Source organism: Apostichopus japonicus, chromosome 12 (genome assembly GCF_037975245.1).
Source record: "Apostichopus japonicus isolate 1M-3 chromosome 12, ASM3797524v1, whole genome shotgun sequence".
Taxonomy (NCBI): domain Eukaryota; kingdom Metazoa; phylum Echinodermata; class Holothuroidea; order Aspidochirotida; family Stichopodidae; genus Apostichopus; species Apostichopus japonicus.
The window spans coordinates 15,557,813-15,572,742 of NC_092572.1; the positions used below are offsets into that span (position 1 = coordinate 15,557,813).

The window sequence follows — 14,930 nt, forward strand, 5'->3', positions numbered from 1 at the left end:
GTACAAAGTCCAGACAATGAGGGCTGTTCAGCAAAGATGCCCTATTTCGGAGATGAACAAAATGGTGGAAAGATTTGTGAATCCAAATTACTTACAGGTAAGAATCCACTAATGGTCAAGTGTCTCACAACTGATGCTGATGGCAAGGCATGTAAAAGGTTCAGTAGTACAATGGCTGTAACTACTCATTCTGAAAGTGAACTTAACCTGTTAGATCAAGTTCACCTACTCAAGTCACTCCGCAGAGCACTGACTATATTAAAGCAGTATTCTCCTCTGATATGTTCCTGCAAAAACTGTGACTAAGAAGCGCTTGACAATCTTATAAATACCTGGGAGAAACCATCACTGATAAATTAGAGTAGGATGAACATGTAAAACGTATTCTAGCAAAAACTAATCAGCGTATGTTCCTATTACAGAAGCTTAATTTATTCGGACTAGACCAACTCTTATTTCTCTGTTCTATATTAAAATCAGCAATCAAGACCACCATTACATTCTGTTTAGCAGCGTGGGGTGAAAATACTACTGCTAGAGACATGACCAAGTTAAGTAGACTAGTTTCTAAAGCAAGGAAAATATGTCGGTCACATGACCTCAGTTCAGTAGATGAGTAGCTTGTCAGAGTATCACAGAGTAATATGAAGTCAATCATGTCATCCCAACATCCTCTGGGGCATCGGGTAGATTACAGCAATCAAACAGGCAGACTAATTGTCATGAGATGCTGAACCTAGAGATACAGGCGTTCTTTCTTGCAAAGGGCTATTCTCAATCTTGCCAATGAATTATGTAGGAAATAGGCCAAATATATGTGTCAGAACATGGACATAGTAGTCTTAATTTTTCGTTTTAGGAATCAGATTTTTATGTATTTTCGAAGTATTTATGATTGATTTATTGTCTGTTTTACTGAGATGGACTGAATGCCAATTTTTATGGTCAATAAATTTCTTATATCTGAAATATCAAAAGCGCTTTATCAACATGTTTAGAATGCCTTGCAAAGTACTACAGTGGAAATCATTTATATTGCCAAAAGCATTCATTTGTATGCAAGAGGGGCAGGAAGTACACATTTCCATGTATGCCAAATGCGCAAAGGGTTCTCTGCTAATATCCCACACTGACAGCAGGAAGCTAAACAAAATATCTGAGACACCCACCTGCAGCAAATGATTATGGTCCACTCGTTTTGAGACTTCCACTCAAAAGCAGATGTCATTAATAAGGCTTTCACTGTGACCAATCCAAAACATAGTACCACACTTTCGTGCATTGGTCAGTACAGGGACTACAGTTCCATACACATAACATATACTGTAATGTGCCTGAAGAGACCATAGCCAGGAAGATGGAAGCTGCAGTATTAAAGGTGAGCTCAAATAGTCCATGTATCCAGACTCTGAAATAGATGCAAAGAAAACAGCAATGTGATGAATTACGTAAGAGAGGCAGAGCATACAGATGGAGGAGAGCACAACTCAGAGAGAGAAAGTACAAGCTACATGGTAGAACTAAAAACATAAACCAGTCCAGTATCTATAAGAAAGATCAACTGATTCATGACCAGTTACTCTAGGATGAAAAACTACACTGATGATGAAGATGACAATATTTATCAGTGATGCCAGTAATTTGTAAACTGAGTCTATCCACACTCACTGTTATGAGTTAAAACAGTATCACTCAGTCAGGGAAGTAGGCAATCAAGCTGATGACCATAAACTTGGCAAGTGCCATCAAACTTTCAAGGCTCTCTGCTGTGTTTCACTGCAAGACACTGTTGAGAGATGTGACACCTCTCTCTACATGTAGGCTGTTGTGGCATATGTATGAGATGTCAAATGGTTTGGTCCTTAAGATTTCTTTACTTTGCACAATACTTTGAAGAGCATATATGTCAGAATGTGGAGCCTGCTGCCTCTTCTCTTAGCTGCCAGGTTAGCATTGTGAAAATAATGCCATATGCTGGTGCCCCTGGCTTACTGATGGTGTAGGCACCTGTCCACATTCTGCATCCCTCTGTGTAACTTGCTGGGGCTGATGTATGTTTTGTCAACTTTTCATTTATGTCATCAGCCCATGCCATCCAATCTTGGTCTGACATTGTAAAGGTGTGAGCTTTCCAGTTCCATATGTCTAAATGTATATAGGCCTAAGCTTATTCTGAATGCAGCTTGGGGCTCAGTTCAGCTGATTCTTACACCACATTGAGTAGTAATATATGCTTTTAAACTTCTGTTGCTTTTGCTCTGCTACACTGCACAGAAGTAGGCTACTCACCAGATCTACAACTTCCCTATCAAATAAGCTACATGTACTACTTAGTGAGTGTAAGTCTGTGATGGTATAAGCTCTGAGGTGATGGGTATTACTTTCACTTTTCCCCTTTGAGGTAGCTGAGAGGTTTTTCACACCTACCCATGCAATCATCCCATATTTTATCATAAAGTTGAAATTTGATTTCTTCTTGAATATGAAACTTTTTCCTTATTTTAAGTTGCTAACTCTTCAAACTCAACAACTTGTTTCTGTTCTTTTATGGTGAGATCATAGATGTGAGGAGTTCATAAATACTGATTTAGTTTCAGAACCAATTCTACATGTTAATCTTCTTACAACTGTTTAGTCAACATCTATGAGAAAAGGTTTCCTCATGTAAGTGAATGAGGTGTCAATGTTCCAAAAGTTTATTGAACCTTTCTGTCCAGCACGTTTTTGGCATTTATATGTAAAATTCCACCTGTTTTCTGCCATACTTCCTCTGTGGGAAATGGTGTAGTGCAACCCTGCATTTCTGTACTGCAAAGAAAGAAAAAATAGGTAACTAAAATCCTGGTTATCAGTACTGAAGGGCTCATTTATTAAAATTACAATTCATTATTCTTAATCGTAGTTAACCATAAACATAGATTGAAAAACAGATCTTGTCTCTTACTATTTTTATAACCAGAACTGCATGTGGATTCCTAACATAGTTAACAATCAGCTATCTGCAGTATTCTGTTCGTAAAGTATTTGTGTAATGCGGCTGAGCAAGAGTCTTTCCAGTAAAGCTGTTGGAAAAGGGAAGACCACTAATGGAGTAAATGAAAACAATTAAATGATACCTTAAATAACTGTTGACCAGCTGATAAACATATTTATATTTTATATATTTTATGTATCTGTGGGTGGGAAAGCAATTATTTACTCTGTCACTGTGAATTTCCCTCATGCAGCGGCATTGCTGGCACGACTCTTGCTCAATCGTGTTCGTGTTACATTTGCAAAGAAAAAGTTAAGCTTACCTTCTAAAAGGTTAAGTTAACCTTAAAAGTGCTAGTTCAAAAAGGTTAAGAAGGTTGGCTTCTGCAATTGCGTAGGCCTACAGCACACATACTTTATGCTTGACCTTATTAGTTTAGATTAGTTTAGTAAAGAAAAAGGATCAGGAGGGACACTCAAGTCCCCATCAAAGACCCTATAGGAGATGGAAGAAAACTGATGACACAAACGATCAGACCCGATTACCATGCTTAAAGTGCTTGTCCAAAGCATTCTTAAACCCATTCACACTACAGTACTTGCGAGTACAATTTTCTCAGGCAAACCATTCCACTCATTCACGACCCTATTAGAAAAAAATTTATGCCAAATATTAATGCTACTTTGTGACTTGTGGAGTTTAAGACAATGACATCTGGTACAACCACTATCAGCAAACATGAAAAAGTCAGTGACTATCAAGATACTTAATAAAGATATCACTTTTATGAAACCTACGTTTGAGTTGAATCTTGGTCACTGCATAATCTAGATCTATGGGAAGACTGTCCATGAACTTGTGTTTGAGTTACTTTATTTCTCTGAAATTTAGTGACTCTCGCCCTGACTCGTTGCATAACTGGTAATAGTTCCTGAAAACTCAACATGAATTGAATATGAACCACTGAATCAAGAACTACTGGAGACTAATAATTCTTCACATCCTTGGCTAGATGAAGTAATGGTTTCTAATACAAACGATGTACTTTATCAATCCCGTTCTTGAACCATTGGCCAGAAAATTGTGTCCTTTCTGGAGAGAAGTATTGAAGGAGAACCGGACTGATGGTGTGCTATTTATAATAATCCCTCTGCCTAATACAAATACCAAAGTATTTAATTAAAAAATAGTGAATTGCACATAAAGCTCCTAAGGCGACATCTTTGCTCTAGGTAAATTTAACTCTTTTCACAACACTTAGGACGAAATAGCATAAACTCACCACTTAGGGCAACAATGGTGATTTAGTGTAATTTCGTCGCACTGGACGATTAAATACAATTAACTAGTTAATTAATTTCACATATACATGTCACCCTATGTGAAATTAACTCTTTCCACAACACTTAATAAATTAATAAATTGTGAAAGACATAACACCAGAGATCTACAGTCAATATGAAAAGATGCCTGTATACAGTATTTAGAACTGCTCAATGGGATCATTTCAACTCGAGCTGGATTCTAAACCTGAAAATTTCCAACGTATGAATTCTGGCCATTAACTTACATCACTAATAGTTTCAGAATTTGACTTCTGTTCATTTGTCAGTTTATTGAGTCGTAATGACAGGCTCTTAGCATTACACTCATAAACACACATACTGCTACTTCACAAAAATGCATTGTGTTACATATTGAAACAATTTTACATAACACAAAACAGCATGGAATGAAAACAATATGACAAAAACAGGGAGTTTGCAGGAACTCACCAGGACTCACAAAAGCCTTCAAGATCTTTGCAATCTAGACACACCTCAAGGTGCCCCTGCATACTCAAGCATGACATATAGCCCTTGTTACTAGGATATATTGGAATTACTGGATATGAGTTTGCCCGACAGTGCCAAGTCTCATTGCAGGAAGTGCACTTCATCTCATTTTTTGTATGTAAGAAGAAGTACCTGGAAAGGAAAAAAAGTTACTCATTACAACAATGTTGCATTTCTATTGCAATTTCCATTTGTTCCTTTACCCTCTGGATTATCAGGTATAAATGAAAACTTTCATTCAGCTTTCACTTAAAATTATCAGAATTACTATTAAGAGCAACAAACTTATAAATCAGATACAGACTATCATCTAAACCCAGCCTTACAAAATGTGCATCCTCATTGTATTGATGCAAGTTTATCAGTCAGATCTAACTGGTGCCATGATACCTCTTTTAAAAATGACTAATTCCCTGCAAACCTAAGCAAATTCCCAATCAGTTTCAATGTTAAAGGTAGTCTGTATATGCCCCAAATTATAGGATGCTATAATTGCTAGAAGTTTTTAACAAGTTACTTTCATGTAGGCCCTTAGTCCAAATCCAGACATTCTTTATGAACACACAAGATGACTGAATGTCCCCGTGAGGTAAATTTCCTCAAAAGTTGTAATAGAAACAGTTTATAGAATTTTGACCAAAGGTGACCAAATTTGAATATTTGGGCCAACATGGCATAAATTTAAATAATACATTGAAAAGTTCACTTATTTTTTGGGGGGTTGCTTTGATGCTTTTCACAGAACGATCTATATCTCTTACTCATCTAAAAGTTGCACTGGCTTTGGTTACAGGAAGTGCATGATGATGATGTAAACTACACCAAGGAATTCTAATGCATCCTCCTGTGCAGTTGAATCAAACTCTGGAAGAATCTGTTTCAACCTTGCGAGACAGGAGGCCCATGAAGTTCAGGTTGAAATTGCATGGAAGAGAGCTTTGATTACTTCCATTAATTCAGAGCTATGTCCATCATAGTGTTGAATGATGCTGCAAAGAAGCTATAAAAGAAGGAAAATTTAGATTTGTAGGAAATCTACATCTGACATGGGTGGCTCATCAATATAAGTGGAAAAGTTTAGGGTTGCAGCCTTCATTTGTATCTATTTTTGTTATGATTGCTTGATGTTTCAAAGCACTTTCTTGGAAGTCTGTCACTATAGCTTCTGTAGCTGAAAAGTTACTCTCATCAAGTAAAATGATAAACACATCATATCTTAATAACCATTTGTTGGAATATGCTACTGGGAGAAAGGAGTAGAGGTATCATGAACTTGACAAAGAGAGTGCCCATGTTGGAAATCTAGTATATTTGGGGGATAATAAAACTTAAAACCTTCATTGTTGAAGTGAAAATTATGATATTCTGCAATAAGTGCCAATCCTTGCGATGGGGTTGGAACATCACAAAATGCCCCTTGCAATTGTGCCCATATAGGTTGGGATTTTCCCTTCTCCAGGCATAGGAGTTTGTCAAGGATATGGTCCTGGCACAGTAAAAGTCTTCCATTTTTCAACATTTCCAGGTGGGGAGGATCAAGTCACATGAAGTCTTGCACCTCCATAGCTTGCAATCCCTGCCTTAATGAATTTATTTCTAAAGCTGCATGGGTTGTCTTAGGTTGCTTACCTTTACAGTAACAGGATTGCTTTGTTCCTGAAATAAAAACATTTAACAATATTTAATGTGACTTTTCGAGCATGGCCAGTGATTTTCCACGATCAAGAAATTCACAATAACATGGATCTATATCCATAAAATAATGAAACGGAAAACTCAATTTGAAATAGAAAAACCAGTATTCTTTGCAAGAGTTGGATATATATATGCAATAACTGTGGGGCTGTATTGACCTTGATCATGTTTCTCCCTGTAAGAAGGTAACATATATTGTGAAAGAGAAATATAGAACATAGGTTGGGGTGGGAAATTGTGCAGGGGGGCAGAGGTTTGTTTGGCCCCAAATATGCCAAAAGTTCCAATACGGTCACATTTGGTCAACATTTTAAATTGTTGTCATTACCACCCTGGAGGAAATTTACCTCACTGAGACATTCAGTCATCTTGTGTGTTCATTTAGAATGTCTGAGACCAATCTGGAAATAAGAATCTCAAGGAATGTAATTTTTGAAATCTTCAGAAAAGTGTGCTATAATTTGTTGCCTATACAGACTACCTTTAATTCAAATTTCTTCTATTGGATATTTGAATCATATTCAAACTTGGGCTGCTAACCTCATCGGGTGTGTTTGTACTGATGATACTGGCTGCAAGTTCCTGAAATATAGAATAATTAAATTTATGGATTACATGCAACAGGTATATTCAACAACCTATCACAGCACAGGTCAGCAATTATTTGTGTTAGTACACTGTGGATATGTTCATATGTATATCGATTCCTTTTGTTAAAAAATTCTTTCTTGCAATAAAAAATTTAAACGCTCCGAGACATTTATTGGATATTGAATACAAACTTGCATTTTTTTCTTTGTTAATTAAGGAATATGTTAATACATAGAGGTCATACCAAATTCAAGATCAGATGAAATTTAAGTCGGTCAATATCAGTCCCTATTCTGGAAATTTATGCCTGTATGAGGATTTCTGTGATGAAAGAATCAATGTTGATGAAAGAATAAATGTGACTTCATGCAGTGTTTTACAACCTGTATAAAATTAATACTCCAACCACACATGCAAAGTGCAATGTGGTTCCCAGCTACACCACTCTTTGGGGAAATGGTAATTTGATGGCTGTTCTTGCTGCAAACTCAGTCTAGACAGTGTGTTAGATTATCAACTCAACCAACTTTGGCCAAGTTCCTGATAATGTCGGCTGCAAGCCAGGAATCTCATTGGGTTGCTGCCACCACCATGAAGATTTAAGCAGTATATCATTTCTCCTATAACAACAACATTGGAATGGTAAAGCAACATTAACGTAATGATGCTATATCGCAATTCCCTTTTGAATTAAGTAATATGTTAAAGGGACATTTTCTTAATATTTAGTTTGTTCAATATATGAAAAATCAACCAAGGTAAAATGCATTATGGTTTCCATGATGTAACATGAGTAATTTGTGTATGCGTTTGTTTGTGTGTGGGGGGAGGGAAGGGGGTTTGCACACACTTAATAGTAATTAAGGCTCTACAAATATTAGAAAAAGCTGGAAATGATGATTGAGATGCAACAAACATGGGCGAAAGTGGAAAATATCTGCCAAGAAAACGAGACGGACCATTCCTGCAGGCTATGAGGTATCATTATGTTAAGTATCAACTCAAATGGAATAAAATTCTTCCGATTCTGTGTTTATAACGAAATTTCAGCTGAACCTTATTTTGTCACACATCTCATCAATATGCAGCAAAATAATAGCACTGAAAACATTGCATTGTGTAACCAACCTGCTCAGCACAATAAAATTTAGTCATACCACATATGGTTGGTGAACAATTGCAGATCAGGTTTTAATGTTAAGCCCTGCCCACTCATTTCGTCGCACGATATCTGCACCAAAAGCAATAACAACCCTCCTTAGCTCGTCATTGCTGCAAGGATCACCTCAAACCAACCTACCATTCTTCAGATTGGAGCTAACAGTTATTAATGTTAAGCTCTGCCCACTCATTTTGTTGCACAATATCTGCACCAAAAGCAATAACGACCCTCCTTAGCTCATCATTGCTGCAAGGATCACCTCAAACCAACCTACCATTCTTCAGATTGGAGCTAACAAGAGAACGTCAGCTAAAATCTATTTTGGTCCCCCCCGTTACAAACATTCAATCAGCAGAATAAACCAGAGATTAAAAATGTTGTAATGGTCAAGCAACATGTTGATACTAGTTTCATGTTAACCCCGCCCACTCATTACCATGCATGATATCTACACCAAAGGAATTAGTTACTATATGTGGTTTTACCAAGTTGATCTGGCAAGAAGCTAATTAGAAGTTGAACATTTAATTGCTGAGTTTCAAACTGACATCACATAAAATTCTCCTCTCGAAACTAAGCAAATAAAATCAAATATTTGAAAACATTTGTCTGGAAACTGGAGTTTTCTAATTAACTTATTCTTCTTTCTTTTATTGTTGGCAATTATGTTTCATTTTTTAAAGCCATTGAGTCAAAATTGATTTATTGCGTGAAGACAGCTACAGCCCTTACCCTCACATAAGCCAGCACAGAACTCATCAAGTTACTGATTATTGTTAAGAAAATTATGGAGGAATCATGCCAATCAACCCCCCTCTCCCAACCACCCCCCTCCCAAATAAAAAGACTGTAAAGGAATCTTACTTGTGTGAAATTCTTTAAGTAAAATGGATTGAATTTCTTCTTCAAAGGAAGGCCTGTGGAACTGTTAATATGTGTGTACAGCCCTTTCTCATTCACAGCCTTGACTCCATATGGCCCAAGCCAAGAGTTTTCGACTTTCCCTCCTCTTCGGGCATCCTTTCTAGCATTCCGGACGAGAACACTTATAGAACCAACTTTGAAGCTCTGAATAAAACAAAATCCAGCATATATACGTAAACATCATATGACAATGTATATGTTGCCATTCATTTAACTACAGTGCAGTTTTCAATGCACAACATAGCATTATGTAATTACCTGTTTTGATTGCTACCTTCAATCAAAATTCTTTTTTTGCCGTTCTTGGGCTTTGCCAATATTTTCTTTTACAAAACCTTTGATTATGTCTTGCGACTGTGACATGAGTTGAAAAACCCTCTCCCGCTGTGCATCGCTGCAGCAGGAGATTCTGGTTGGACAATGGAGTCTTCAATGTCGACTAGTAACAATGGCTCTCTGGATATATGAAGATAATTAACAATCAATTATTCACAACACTTTGTTGACTGAAGAATAAATAAATTTTTATATATTTTATTTTCACTATTAAGACCCTGGAACCATAAATCTGAGTCACATCACATACTCAAACCAGCAGAAATATAAAACAAAAGTATATTCTGTGCTGTTATAGGTCCAAATTGCATACCAGCCCAAAATATGATATACAACTGAAAAACAAAACCAATATCAGTGGCATTAATTGCATGTATCTAAATTAATTGGCATGCTTTTATAGTTTAATGAATGTTCATCTTTTGTACTTGCTATTTAGCAGTTTTTCCCAGGACCTGGGATGTGTCAAATGAGATTTTATCCTATAGAGGATCAGTGTAGCTATGCAGGATTTTTCCAAACTCTCTTGTCCCTGAATGCTTTTCTCCGTATATGACCTTTACAAATGTAAACCTCTATTCAGCAATGGTAGGTTTGAATTGTTACAAACCTTCCAAACATCACAACGAAAGGAGGAAGACCTGTAGAACCATGTTTTGCTGTACGGTACCCCATGAGAATGGAAGACAGTGTTTCATCCCAGTCATCTTGGTTTTGATTGACAACTTTGATGAGTGACATTTGCATTTTGCAGAGTTTGGTTGAATCTTTCATCCAGCCCATTGGTCTGTGGGTGGTAGCTGAAGGATACTCTGTGGCCCACCCCTGTCATGTCAAACAGGGACTTGTTCAGAGAATTAACAAATTCTCCTCTTTGGTCTGAGATGACAACTTTCATGCACCCAAATTTAAATAAATGAAAAATTAAACAAGTTGTTAAAGAACTGGTTATGAGTAATGCAGTAAACTATTGGCATCTTCAGAGTGGCCGTGTGGTTTAATCAGGAGATTCTTTTAGCACTTCTTTCAAAACAAGTAAGTTAAGCACTGAGATAACACCTGGTCTTGGATGCACTGACCGTTATCCCACTAACATTTTATTAACATTAACTTATAAAACAACTTCAAGAAATTCCTGTAACCATTTGGCCGCTTTCTGGGTCACAGGTAAAACTGAGAACAAATGCAGGTCTGCATAACTAACTTCAAAAATATGTTATGTAAAGTAAAAACAAAGTAGATGGATATATACCTGGCCATGATTTCAAACAGAAAGTTTGCAACAGTTTATGCTGTTTTGTCTCTTACAGCAACAGCCTCTGGCCATTTTGAAAAATAGTCACATAGGGTTATGATGTACTTATTTCCATTGATGGTCTCTGCAAGGGGTCCAATCATATCCACACCCACCTAAAAAAAAAAGGAAAATAGCATTCAGAACCAGACACAATCATACCAACTGATGTTCAAGTGGTTTATGTCTGAGTTTTGTAGACAATATACTGCTATTAAGGATTTCCAATCATGCTGAAAAATACTTATTGAAAGTTAACAAAAGATTACTCGATGACTGAATGTGCTAAAAGCAGGTATTCTTACACTGCTAATAAGGTGCGTAAAATCAACAATTCTTGTACAGAACAGAATGCTGTATCAAAGTTTGCAAATACTTTTGATACTGGACAGTGAAGCTTTTTTAATTTCAATGACTTAAATTGCATGATTTTGGCTTTTCTTGATTTAAAAGTATTACTGCTAGGTGCTTACCCTAGGAGTATCTTAGGCTAAGCCATTACCATCTTCCATATACTTATATTGCAATACCAACTGACTCGACCTGTTGTTGGCCAAAAAAGGGGATATTGAATATCTATCCCATTTGGTAATGCTAGGCATACTTAATGCTCCTCTGCACAAATTCATGATTAAACACACAGAGTATTATTTCAGTGGTCAAGCCAAACATGTCTTCAAGCACAGGAAAGTAGTGCTGGCCATTAGATTTAGAGCACTTATGTTTACAATCATACATGTTGACTGGTGAATTAATTAGGTGCGCTCAAGGATGAATCCTTGTGGCAGTATTTGGGGTAGTTTATCAAGTTACAAATTCTTAATGCTCGAGTGAATTTGAGAAGGACTGTTTATCTATAGACATGTCTTGGCCTTCATGCATAGCATTAGAACTAGTAATATGTATTGCTATGCCCATAGTAGTACTAGTAGTAGGCTACTTCTTATGGCCATATTCAACTTCAATTCCTATGATTGAGATACACAGCTAATTGTCTGCATATAGGTCCATTAGGCCTAACTCAGCCCAGCTACAGTCAGACTTTAGAATCTTGGTTACATTGGTTGCACTGGTATAACTACTGTAGCCTAGGTCTAGGCTAGGCTTGTTATAACTCAGTCGTATAACTCAGTCGTAGGCCTAGACATAGGAAGCCATAGGCCTATGCTTGTTTGCTTTGATCTCATATAAGTAGTAAGCCAAGCCTAATATGGAACTAAACAGGAAATCCTGGACTTTATGACCAAAACATGCCGATCTACTCTTACTGTCGTAATACTAGTTGTTGAAGCCTAGCCTAGTACCGATTAGTAGTAGTGCCTATGGCCCTATGCCTATCCCCACCTCAAACAGCTTGGTAGGCCTCTAGACCGTCATGCAGTTGAAATTTTGTCTCCCAAATCTTTCGTCTTTGTAGAAACGAACTCCATCTCCATTTCGGTGGCTACATCAGGCCGCACAGCAAGGCAAGATGTTTTCTTTAAAACAATACAAAACCATTGTTAGCCTACGCACGTTTTATACAAAATATGTTTTTGTAAAATTGTATGGCAGTGTCGTCTGCACATTTCAAAAAAGTGTTTTGATTTAGGGTGGCATACTCCTATTAGAGTCGATATCGATCCGCCCGATTGTTATTCTATCTCGGGAAATGTTCCAAAAAGCATCAGGAGAACATCTTTTTTTGACCCGTTATCAATCTTGATTTTTTTGTGTGTGGCTTGCATGTTGAAGAGCATGAATGACTAGAATGTCTTTACATATGTTATGTTTCTTGCTTGACATCTTAATTGTTTATTTTAAAAACGTATGAAAACAGAAATTAAGTAATAAGATCCTTCAAGAAGCTATTAAGTGCATGGATGGGAGCTAGGGGGCTGGGGAGTTTTGTAGTTGAGCCAAAATTGGTTCAATTTAAAGGCATTGGAGAGTCGCCCAAAACCACGTTCGGCGATCTGAAAAAGTTAACTTTCCGTGGCTTGCAAGTGACGATTTGTTCGTGTCGCTACAAAGTGCAGACAGTACAGTACGGTAATGAAACGTGATACCTTGTTATATTTTAGCTGGACCTAAGATGTCCATCACTGTATTGTCTGTACACTGTGTTGTAGGTATTGACCGCAGCTGTATGCACTGACTGTACACTAGTGTCTAATTACCGATGGTAGCAAGCTGTGTGTGTGTATTTTCTGGGATCGATGGTGGTGTCCAACACATCTCATTCGAAACTAGGTCAGATTACCGGCATTATACGTTTCTTTTTGCGCGAGTCTTCGCACCCTATAAGTCCCCTTTAGGCCAAGAGAGGAGATGCTTATCCAACCAATTTAACATAGCCCTCTCTTACGCGAAGAGAACGATGAAACTCTTTTTAACAGTATTTTTATTGATGAGGATATTAGATAGACAGAGATTTATTTCATCCATAAGATATGGACATTTTTCCTCTCTCACTAATGTTTATATATATATATATATATATATATATATATATATATATATATATATATATATATATATATATATATATTCATTCATTCATTCATTTATTTGTTTTTTTTTTCACATAAATATTACAATGTGAATGGAAGTCTTCTGAAAAGCCTATGCTGGCTTAACAAAACAGAAGACTCCCATGAAGAAAAGATAGAAAATAGTGAAAATAATGTTAATAACAATACGTATACGCTTCAATATGTGAATATGCTGCTATGCGACTATGCAGCTAAATCATAATTAATAAGACATGATAATTTCTTTAGTAAGACATTTACTAAATGTGGAGTTTGTTTTCTTAGTTTTTAAAGTTATTGACAGTGAATTCCAAATTTTGGTTGCACGGTTTCTGAGGCTTAACATACCAATGCGTGTTTTATATGATTTATAATGTGCGTTGCTAGCCGTTCTGGTATTATGATTATGGAAATCTGTGTTGCTACTTATAATTTCGAAAACTGATTGGCAATGATCCATTCCAAGCCTTGTATGTAAATGTTGCAATATTAACTTTTATAATGTCATCTAATTTCAATAAATTGAGTTTCTTAAAGAGGGGGCTTGTATGTTCACGGGTTGCTGCGTGAGATATATGACGTATTGCACTCATTTGAAGTAATTTAAGGTGACTTAAATGAGAAACACTTGTACCAGACCAGATAACCAAGCAGCAATACAGACATCAGTGGTGCTATTAAAGTTTGATCAAGCATTCTGAGTATATTCTGGGGAAGGAAATGTTTTAGCTTTGCTAAAATTCCTGCACCTCTTGCAACGCTGTTGCAAACTTTTGTAATATGGTCACTCCATGGAAGTTTACTATCAATATTAACCCCTAGAAATTTTGTACTTGTTTCATTACTTTACCGTCCATAATTATGTCATTATTCCAGTTAAGCGTTCTTCTTCCATTAAATACTATATAGTTAGTTTTGTCTGCATTAAGTGATAACTTATTAGCAGCAAACCAGTTAGTAAATTTAGTTAATTCAGTAGAGACAGTATCATGTATTCTATGTACGTTTTCGAACTCGAAGAAAATATTGGTATCATCAGCAAACAAAATAGTCTTGGCAATTTTTGACACCTGGCAAATGTCATTGACATATATTATGAACAACAGTGGTCCTAATATTGAGCCCTGTGGAACACCACAACGGGTTACAGCGTGTTCGGATTTAGAGTTTTTATATGAAGTATACTGATGTCTATTGGATAAATAGCTGCTCAACCAGTCAAGGGTTGTTCCCCTTACACCATACAAAGATAATTTACTTAGCACAATGGTATGGTCAATAGTATCAAATGCCTTGGAGAGATCAAGGAACACTCCAATGCATATTTTGGTATTATCAAGACTAGTACATATTTTTTCAATAGCATTTGCCAAAGCAAGTTCTGTAGAATGCTTTGGGCGGAAGCCATATTGATCATTGCACAGGATATTAAACTTGGTTAGAAACTTAAAGATACGATTGTACATAAGCCTTTCAATAATTTTTGAAAAACATGATAATAAAGAAATAGGACGGTAATTTTCATATACATCTTGGTCACCTTTTTTAAAAATTGGTATAACCTTAGCAATCTTTAGTTTATCTGGAAATGTACCAGACGTAAAAG

The 14,930-nt window shown here is 36.5% G+C and overlaps 2 protein-coding genes and 1 long non-coding RNA gene across 6 annotated transcripts in view; 1 reads left to right on the forward strand and 2 right to left on the reverse strand.

Annotated features, from left to right (window-relative positions):
* LOC139977970 (gamma-adducin-like) overlaps positions 1–2,721 on the reverse strand; it is a 39,278-nt gene extending 36,557 nt beyond the window's left edge. Inside the window, exons 1-2 of one of the 4 annotated variants that reach the window (XM_071987869.1) lie at positions 2,706–2,721; positions 1,170–1,408 (exon numbers count right to left, since the gene is read on the reverse strand). The gene's annotated coding sequence lies outside the window, so the exon portion shown is untranslated. The other 3 variants (XM_071987868.1, XM_071987867.1, XM_071987866.1) reach the window with 3 other exon arrangements.
* The window catches only part of LOC139977967 (gamma-adducin-like), a gene marked incomplete in the record, with an annotated part of 755,008 nt that overhangs the window by 205,318 nt on the left and 534,760 nt on the right, over positions 1–14,930 (reverse strand).
* LOC139977979 (uncharacterized) overlaps positions 1–14,930 on the forward strand; it is a 215,846-nt gene that overhangs the window by 25,569 nt on the left and 175,347 nt on the right. The window lies entirely within an intron of this gene.